The sequence below is a fragment of the Ceratotherium simum genome, chromosome 39 (genome assembly GCF_057802395.1).
Source record: "Ceratotherium simum simum isolate JZ-2026a chromosome 39, ASM5780239v1, whole genome shotgun sequence".
NCBI classification, from domain to species: Eukaryota; Metazoa; Chordata; class Mammalia; order Perissodactyla; family Rhinocerotidae; genus Ceratotherium; species Ceratotherium simum.
In genome coordinates, this window is record NC_141938.1 from 9,218,864 (window position 1) to 9,229,564 (window position 10,701).

The following is a 10,701-nucleotide window of genomic DNA, read 5'->3' on the forward strand; positions in this document are numbered from 1 at the left end:
CCTTGTGTCCACCCCCTACCCGCATTGCCCCTGGTAACCACAATACAGTTTTCTCTGTCCATGTGTTGGTTTATATTCCACATGTGAGTGAGATCATACAGTGTTTGTCTTTCTCTTTGTGGCTTATTTCGCTTAACATAATACCCTCCAGGCCCATCCATGTTGTTGCAAATGGGACAATTTTTAATGTTTTTTAAGAGTAGGTTATGTGAGGGTCTAGAAGCAGGGACCTCAACATAAAGACCTCAAAAAAACAATGAGAGAAGAAGTGTAGAGTGAGTACAGAAAACTCTTTTGAGAAGTTTTAATATAAAGGGAACAGAAAATTGAAAGTGTTTTACAGAAGGGTTCCAGAGAGGTTTTGTTGTATTTTATAAAAGAAATTCAAATATACTGGATGCTATTGGAAATGAACTAACAAAAGAGGAATACTGATGATGCAGGAGAGTGATGGAGGAATTATCAGAGCTAGGTACTAAACTAGGCAAGAATGAATAAATATAACATGACCCATATGTTTCTCTTCATTCCCAGAGGCAACTACATTCTTGAATTCGGTTGTTCTCCACGTGTTATTTAAAATCGTTTTAGATATTACATATATATGTAAATATGTGTGTGTGTGTGTGTTTGCACAAAAGCTCATAATAAAAATATGCATTAGTTGTGGAAGGGATAAATAAATTGTGGTGTAATAAGATATTGGAATAAGATAAGATAGTTAAAGTTAATGAACCAGAGAATAACGTACCATGACATCAAACATATTATTTTTAAAAACCAAATGCAAAATGCCATAAACAGTGCATAAAGTTTTAAAATGCAAACAAGAACATGGTTTATGCATAGAATCATATTCAACATGTGAAAACTACAGGGGAATAACACATACCGAGTTCAGTATAGTGCTTCCCTTGGAGAAGTGAAAAGTGACTGACGATATGGAAAAAAATTACTTATTATTTTATTTCTTTAAAAAAATCTAGGGCAAATATGGCAATATATTTTGTTAATGGTGGTTAGTGGTGGATATCCATATTTATTGCTTTCTCTGTGCTTCTTGTATGTTTGAAATATTTTATAATGAGAAATTAAAATTTTAATATCTGTGTATTTTGAAACATATTCAAATTTTATCATGCTGTAGATGACTTGGTAGGCAAGTTACTTATCTCTTTGGAGTTTTTGTTCCTTGTGTTGATACATCTAGGTCTAATTTATTCTTTTCAATTGCTGTGCATTTTATCATGTGTCCATGAGAAGCAAACATTAATCTTTGATGTTCATTTGGATTGTTCACTCCTCCTGTTTCTTTGCTCAAGCAAGACTCCCAGCAGGAGCTTCAGCACATCCATTCTTCCCTGAAATTTACAGTTGTCATACTAAAGATGTTCTTTCTTTCTCCTCTCATTTTTCACCATTCCCCACCCATCACTTCCCTTCTGTAATGTACCTTGTCAAGGGGTACAATTCTGTCCGTGGCAGAAACAAATGACAACGAGAAATATAAAGAGTGTCTCATATATCAAACACTATGCTTGGTGATTTAGTCTACTCAATACTCATACTTGTGACATTCCCATAATGTTTTACGATGGTTCCCATAATCCAAATGAGGAAACTGAAGTCTTTGTACAGTTGAAAAATCTTTTCCTCATTTACAAAGCAAGTGTTGGAGCCAGAATTAAACTCAGGTGTCTCTGAGTTGAATCTTTTTTTTTTTTTTTTGTGAGGAAGATCAGCCCTGTGCTAACATCTGCCAATCCTCCTCTTTTTTTGCTGAGGAAGACTGGCCCTGGGCTAACATCTGTGCCCGTCTTCCTTCACTTTATACGGGACGCCGCCACAGCATGGCTTGCCAAGCGGTGTGTAGGTGCACGCCCGAGATCTGAACCGGCAAACCCCGGGCCGTTACAGCGGAGCACGAGCACTTAACCCCTTGCGTCACTGGGCTGGCTCCTCTGAGTTGAATCTTGATTGATATAGTTATGGCTACTTGTTTTCATGACTCCATGCTAATGGTCCATGTTTTCTGATTGGTGAAGCAGAGTTTACCTAGAGACATTCAGCTCTAAAAATTAGTATCTGGATGAGCTGTTCACATAAGAGACTCCTGTACAGTCTTTTTCTAAATCACTGGTTCATGAGAATAATTGGTAGATACATTGATGTATCCAGGGCATACCAATTACCTCTTGCCTCTTTTGCATGATCCACTGACTATACTCCAAGGAACTCATCATAACATGGGAAATAGGAGTGTCCAGGTTTGATCCTGGTACATAGTAAACTAAGGATTCCTTCAGGAACCAGTGGCCAGGCTGCCTGATCCCAATTTGATGGAGCCTAACAGAAACACAGGAGGAAGATCTGAACTCCCATGATTGATTTTCAATTTTCTTTTCCTAACATTATCTGTTCATTATACAACGGAGACAGAGGCGTCAAAAAAATAAAAGCAATGGGGAATCAATCAAACTTCTGAGTAGCAAGGGATTAATTATTTCCATAGTCTAATAAAAAGAGACAAATGAAAGAAGGGATGGATCTCAATGAGTTACCTTGGAAGTGAGAAAAGAACAGGAAAAAAAGATTTAAAGTAATTTTAGTGGGGATAATTATAGCTCCAGATTAAAATTTGCAATTGTACGTCATCTTTTTCTATTGCTTTACAGGTAAACACGTGGCTGGCAGTTGTACAGAAAAGAGCATGCATTTATTTCATTCATGTGTGTGTGTGTTGGGGAAAGTAATTTCTAAAACCAAGGTCTCATTTTCTCATCCAATTGTCACGATCATCTTATATAACAAGTACTTCACATTCACCAGGTACAAACCTCCATTTGTATTGATTTAAATTTTTTAGTCCCACAGCTGCCAAGGCATTTCGGTATCTAAATAGACATTTCTGAATTCTCATTTTCTCTCTTAAGGCTAATTGGGCAATGTTTACCTCTTCCTACTACTGTAGCAACACTCCTATTAAGCAACCTGGACATCTGTGTTGGTAGATTTCATCTTTCTCATCCCAGGATTCTGCTCTGAATACACTAACAAATTATTGCTTTTTTTTCATTCTTTTCAAGGTGTCATGAATTTCATTCTTCTTCCAATTCTTCCATATTGAGAAAGAAAAGTAAAAACAGAGATGTCCTGTGTATTATCTTATGGGAAAGGTTTAACATTCTTATATTGGGAGAAAAAGAGAATCTCATTGACATTATCATCAAAACAGCTTAAGATTTCAAAGACCATATTCTAATCTTGTTCTCAGGTCCTGACATGGATCCTGCTTGGATGCTGTCACCTGCTAGATACTACCTATGTGGCCAGAGATGAGAAGACCCTCAAAATCAGGGAAAGCACTTATGGTTTTCTTCAGATAGAAGTTTCAAAAGGCAAATGATGGAATCTAATTGACCCTTCAGGATTCCTAAATCTGTATTACTCAGAGTTTGCATCACATGGTGGTGTGAGGTCAGCTCCGAAGTCTGGAAGCCTGAGTTCAAATCTCTTCACCACCTCTTACTAGAGTGTCAAGTATTCTATATCCATAATTTCACCTTACTTGACCTCTATCTTTACGTGAGGTCATAGGTAAACAGGAGGATGGTAGGAGCACCTGACTCAAAGGTCACTAGAAAGAATATAATTAGTTAGCGTGGGAGATCAAAATTTGGCCACCCCAAAATATATCTCTTTACCTTGATTCTTTTCTCTGAAGGATATTTGACCTCCCCCACTAACTGCCTAAAGGAATGTAACTCTGGGTATAGACAGACTGGCAGGGTCCTCTTTAAGCTCATTCTTATCAAAGTTCTGTTTACCAAACATTTGCATTTGTAAAGGTATCTCCCTCTCTGTACTGGGAAGAGGAGGGGATCACTTTATCTCTAGAAACTCTTACCAGTATGAAAGGAGAGGACTTAAATCTTCATACTCTTAGAGGGGAGGGGGGGAGGGAGGAGGGTGAAAGGGATAATTCGGTACATGTGTGTGGTGAAGGGTCGTAATTAGTATTTTGGTGGTGAACATGATGTAATCTATGCAGAAATAGAAGTACAATGATGTACACCTGAAATTTTTACAATGTTATAAACCAATGTTACTGCAATAAACAAAAAATTAAAAAAAAAATATTGTTTAAAATTTCCCATGAGTAAAGTTGATGTGCCATGAAAAAAAATAAATAAATAAATCTGCATACTCTTGATTACTGTGATTTCTGTCTCCCTCCTTACCCCCAACATCCTCTTTTGTCTTTATCTAAATCTATTTAAGGTGAAAAACCTCCGCCATTTGTTGAGAAACTCAGTTTCCCTGGTTTCTCCCATGTATACATGTTATTAAACTTTGTTTTATTTCCTCCTGCTAACCTGTCTTTTAATTATTTGGCCAGCCATAAGAACCTTAAGGGAAAGGACAGAGTGGGATTCTCCCTCTTCCCCAACACTACTATGAGAAAAACGCTGACAACTGTGCCTGACAATAGAGTGCTATTAGTGGGAGTGGGAGTGAGAGCAGGTTATAATAATATATTATATTTATTTTATGATAAATGCTAATACCATTATTAATTACAAAAATTACAGCAAAAGTTTTGTGATAAGAACCCAATGATGAGACACTGAAATGGAAGCAGAGAATTAAAAGGACAGATTTTGATGGCCCATTGAACATGAAGAGGTTTAATTGAGTCATGGGCTTGACCAGACCTAGCTAGCTCACCCTCCATAGCACTGATGAGTCAGGCCATGAGTTTCTTCACTAATCTTCTACTGGTTCAGCTCCAACCTGGGGGGGAGTTGATTTTCCATGCCCACAATGATCTGTACGCAAAAACAGTGGTCCTCAAGTAAAATAAAACCAGCAGCAACATTTGGAAATGTGTTAGAGAGGCAAATTTGCAGCCTCATGTCCAATCTCCTTAATCTTATATTCTTTTTTTTTTTTTTTGTGAAGAAGATCAGCCCTGAGCTAACACCCATGCTAATCCTCCTCTTTTTGATGAGGAAGACTGGCACTGAGCTAACATCTGTTGCCAATCCTCCTCCATTTATTTGTCCAAAGCCCCAGTAGATAACTGTACGTCGTAGTTGCACATCCTTCTATTTGCTGTATGTGGGATGCGGCCTCAGCGTGGCCGGAGAAGCGGTGTGTCGGTGCGCACCCAGGATCAGAACCCGGGCCGCCAGTAGCTTAGCGCGCACACTTAACCACTAAGTCAAGGGTCTGGCCCATCCCCTTAATCTCATATTCTGAGTGTGGGGTGCAGCAATATGGGTTTTAACAAACTCAGCAGTTAATTAGGATGCAAGTACAGTTCGAGAAACTCTACTCTAAAATCCAGATTTAATGTGCTTGGTTTTGATTCTTCTGCTTGTTAATTTGAAATTTTGGAGAATTCTCAAGGAAAATCCATATGGTGTTTTCAGTTTTGTTTCAGTTAGTTGATGCAATGTGGGAAGAAAATAAATAATATTTGAGTAATTGGGTAGCGTAGGAGAGAAGATAGAAATAAATTGCTTGAAGAATGGAGAGAGACTAAGAGAGAGACAGAAGGGAAAAGGAAAGATGAGTGATAGTCACTTCAATTCACAATATAGATGGCAGGCTTTCCTAAAACAAGTGGTCCTTGTATATCTGTTATGTGTCCTAGCACCTGTATTTTTCCCATCAGACTCATCAACCACATGGAATCAGTAAGCCAAACAGGTGTAGTAGAATTCCTCCTGCTGGGTCTCTCTGAGGATCCAGAAATGCAGCCCCTTCTCTTTGAACTTTTCCTACCATATACATGGTCACAGTGCTCAGGACCTTCCTCATAATCCTGGCCATCTGCTCTGACTTCCACCTCCACAAACCAACATACTTCTTCCTCCCCCACATGTCCTACACTGACATCTGTTTCAGCACCACCACAGTCTCAAGATGCTTGTGAACATCCAAAGACAGAGCAAATCCATCAGTTATACAGGCTGTCTCACTCAAGTCAGCTTCACTCTATTTTTTGCATGCTTGGAAATCTTTCTTCTTGCAGCTATACCTTATGACCATTATGTGGCCATCAGCCATCCAGTGAGCTACACAGTCATCATAAGCCCTCGCATCTATGACCTGCTGGTTCTACTCACTCTGATCATTAGCATTGTACATGCCCTGTTCCACAGACTAGTGGTGTTGCTACTGTCCTTCTGCACAGACCTGGAAATCCCCCAATTCTTCTGTAAACTTCCTCTGGTCATCAAGCTTGCCTGTTGTGATAGCCTCATCAATAACATCCTGGTATATTTACTGACTAGCATAATGAGTGGTGTTTCCTCTCCTTGGGATTATTTTTTCTTACATTCAAACTGTCTCCACCATTCTGAGAATGCCATCAGCTGGAGCAAAATATAAAACCTTCTCTATCTGAGGATCGCATCTTTCAGTTGTTTCCTTATTCTGTGGCAAAGCTTTTGGGGTGCACATTAGTTCTGGAGCTACCCACACTTCCAAGAAGACTGCAATAGCCTCAGTGATGTTGGGAAAGTGGGAGCTTTGTGTTACAGAAACTTACTTACCGACAGAAATTAGCACACCTATCACTTAATGTTTCAATATTTTTGTGGTAAATGGAAAACTTTATCTCTTTTTGAGCCTGGCTCTTCTGTCACCTAATTTTCCTAAAATTACTGCATATCATAATGGCCAACACATTTTAACTTGGTGTTGAAACCTAACATCTTTTTGCGTAGTTCTGTGTTTGATACATGATTTCAATCCTTAAATCTATCTCTTTCCTCAGGTTTCATATAAACAGAACCTGAAGTAGTCATTAAAGTTTTAGTAATATTTTTGTGGATGACTCTCAGAAGAAGGAAATGTATAGACGATGAGGGAAAGGATGGAAGCAGGAAGCATGGCTGTGGTCATGTCTAGAGCTCGCTTCCACCTGCTCCCATGATAAGAACATGTCAATTGAAACACAGAGTTAGGCCTGTGCTGAGGCATGGAGCTCATCTCTGACACCCCAATTTAGTAATTATTGAGATCAGTCACTTGTAAACCATTTCTCTTTGAGGAAATATTAGCATCCATTATACTCAGTTTCATTGTCTATAAAACTGGCATAATTATATCATATCACTGGTTTGAGGTGATTGTGAGATATGTGATTTTCACAGGTGGGAATTCTTCATTTTTAATAAGAAAATAATTCCTGTTTCTAATATAGTCAAACAATAAAGAGAGTTGTCTGTCATTACAAGGACTTCAGAGGTAGAGAATGTACCAAAACAGGAGAGTAGGGATCATTCCTTCCTCCACTTGCTAACTTAGTCTTAAGGGCTGGATCCCCTCAGTTCATAAGGTAGTGGCAGAAAATATAGGTGTCATACTTGAACATGTTGGCCAGAGACAAACACCTGTCCTTCCCTGGGTCAGATGATAATAGACCTTTAGATGGAGACAATCAGGGGACAACTATAGTGGGTTACATGGTGGCCCTCAATATAATATATCCACATCTAATCCCTCTAATTTGTCATTACTATCTTATATAATAAAAGGATGAATGCCAGCTATTTGGAAAAAGGTCTTTGAAGAGGGTACACTTATCCTGGATTAGTTGGGTGACTCTAAATATAATCACATGAATGTTTATAAAATAGACAGAAGAGGAGGAGAGAGAGAAAAGCAGGAGGCAATGTGGCCACAGAGACAGATATTGGATTGATGCAGCAAGTATTTTATTTCCAGTATTTGATTATTTTGCCCTACAAAACTGTCATTTTCATAGGATTCAAATGGATATTTTTATCACCGCTTTTTATTTCCCAATACTATATATTACATAAATTTTCCCTAACATTGACCTTGTTAAAAGTTTAAACTTAATTAATGAATTCTTACCACTGTCAGCAATCTGGTAGCATAAGAGTTTCCTGACCTCCCTCCTCCCAGAAAGACACTGACTATGCAGGCACACACAGATCAATTTCCACTATGAGAAATTCAGAAACTGGGTGACTGACTCCTACATATCAGAGAACTGATAAAACATCCACATCGAAACAGGTAGGAAAAGCTGAGACACACTTACACCATAAACCCCTCCCCTGGAACAGTGCCTTGCAACCAGGAGGGAATCCCCAGCTTTCAGATTATCCCTAAGAAGTGAAGAGTTTGGAACACAAACTTAGGGTCCCAACTTTTGTGACAAGCCTGAGGGACTGGCTCCCAAATCATCTAGCTCTGAGAGCCAATAGGGCTTGGCATTTGAGTTCCCTAGCAATGCAGAAAACAAAGAGGGAGTTTTTAAACAGGTATCTCTTCCCATGGCTATTCCCCTGGGCTCAGAGCAGAAGGAGTCAAAAACACAAGGCTCCTACTTTCTCCCTGGAATGGGCTTGACTGCATACTTTCCCAATTCTTGCTCAAGAATTGGACTCTAATCAGCCTGTATCTGTGATCTAATTGGGCTTCTCTGAAAGCGTGAAATGGCTTCTGGACATCTCTGATGGAGGCATTGGACTTGCTGATTTCAAACTACAATACAAAGCTATAGTAATCAAAACCGTGTAGTACTGGCAAAAAATCAGACACATTGACAAATGGAAAAGAATGAAGATCCCGGAAATAAACCCTCACATATACAGTCATCTTATATTTGGCAAGGGAACCAAGGATACTCAAAAAGTATAGTCTCTTCCATAAACGGTGTTGGAAAAACTGCAAAACCATGTACAGAGGAATGAAATTGGACTCCTATCTCACACTACTCACAAAAATTAAGTCAAAATGGATTAATGGTTTAAACATAAGACCTGAAGCCATAAAACTCCTAGAAGGAAACAAGAAAAAATCTTCTTGAGATGGATCTTAGCAACAATTATGACACCAAAAGCACAAGCAACAATGGCAAAAATTATTAAGTGGGTCTACATTAAACTAAAGCGCTTCTGTACGGAAAAAGAAACCATCAACAAAATGAAAATGCTATCTATGGAATGGCAGATTTGCAGTCATATATCTGATAAGAGGTTAACCTGACCAAAGAAATTGACTTTACAGAATTTAAATGATTTGTTAAACATCCCAAAACGAGAATAAAAGCCAAGTCATGATTTAAGGTGAAGTTGAAATGCCATAGTGTTATGTCATCTACTCATTTAAGAAGAACTTGACGATGGAAGAATCAGACATTCTGCCTCACCCTTTGGCTTATTCTAGACATCCAAGTCTGAAGTAAATGACAAATCACAGAAAATAAGGTTTCCTTGTGATGAGTATTCTCAAGGCTCCCTTCATGTCCCTGTTCCTCAGGCTGTAGATGAAGGGGTTCATCATTTGAGGAACTACAGTGTACATCACTGAAGCCACTGCCATCTTCCTGGAGGAGTCAGTAACTGCAGAACTAATGTACACTCCCAAACCTGTCCCATAGAACAGGGAAACAACTGAGAGGTGAGACCCACAGGTGGAAAAAGCTTTAAGCTTCCCTCTTGCTGATGTCATTCTCAAAATGGAGGAGAAAATTTGAGTATAAGAGAAAATGATCCCAGACAGAGGAATGCCCCCAAATACACTAGAAATAAAATATGTCAGGATGTTATTGATGAGGGTACCAGAACAGGTCCAAGCTTGAGGACCTGAGCAAGTTCACAAAAGAAGTGAGAGATTTCCAGGTCCTTGCAGAATGACAGCTTCAATTCCATCAGACTATGGAGCAAGGCAACCACAATGCTAAGGAACAGAGAGAGTAGAGTCAGCAGGCCACAGATTCGGGGGTTCATGATAACCGTGTATCTCAAGGGATGACAAATGGCCACTTAGCGATCGTAGGCCATTGTTGCAAGGAGACAATTTTCAGAACCTGTAAAAACCAGAACAAAGTAGCTCTGGGTGAGGCAGGCTATATAAGTGATGCTCTTATTCTGTGTTTGTATGTTTAGCAGTATCTTTGGGTTTATGGTTGTGCTTATACAGATGTCACTAAAGGACAGATTGGAGAGAAAGAAGTACATGGGTGTGTGCAGGTGAGAGTCAGAGATGACAGCCAGGATGATGATAAGGTTTCCCAAGATGGTGACCAAGTACATGAACACGAACAGATAGAAGATGAGGGGCTGCAATTCTGGATCATCTGTGAATCCCAGTAAAAGGAATTCTGGAGCATCTGTGTGGTTTCTGGGTTCCATGTTGTTGATGAGTCTGATGGAAAAAATGACATGAAAAGACAATAAAATGAATGGCCCCTGGGTAAGCAGCAGAAGCATCACCTGGGAACTTTTTAGGGATGAATAATAGCGGGACCTCTCCTGACTTATTGCTGCTAACACTGGGGTGAGGACCATCAACCTATTTTCACAAGCTCTCCAGATGAATTTGATATATTCTGAAATTTGAGAACCAGTGCTTAAAAAAAAAAAAAAAACTCTATGTATGTTGTGAACCCAAGAGAATATTCAGATCTTTCCCTCAGCTAATTTCTTCCTCTGTCTCCATCTCTCACTCTTCCTCTTCCCTCCACTTCATTTATAGGCCCTTATTTTTATTGATCACCACATCTGTTTCACATGTTGTGCCAAGTGCTGAGATTGAAACAAAGAATAAGACATGGCATTTCCTTCAGAAATGTTTCTTCTCTCAAACACACGAAGGATGAGAACGAAGTTATCCAATCTCTCTTGTAGAGTACCGTCCTCAAACTTGGCATGT

At 39.1% G+C, this 10,701-nt stretch overlaps 2 pseudogenes; one reads left to right on the top strand and one right to left on the bottom strand.

The window, feature by feature from the left end:
- The first annotated feature begins 5,887 nt into the window (after positions 1–5,887).
- LOC106802448 (putative gustatory receptor PTE03) lies at positions 5,888–6,592 on the top strand (annotated as a pseudogene).
- Positions 6,593–9,240: 2,648 nt separating this feature from the next.
- Positions 9,241–10,181, bottom strand: LOC101389540 (olfactory receptor 7G2-like; annotated as a pseudogene).
- Positions 10,182–10,701: the final 520 nt, after the last annotated feature.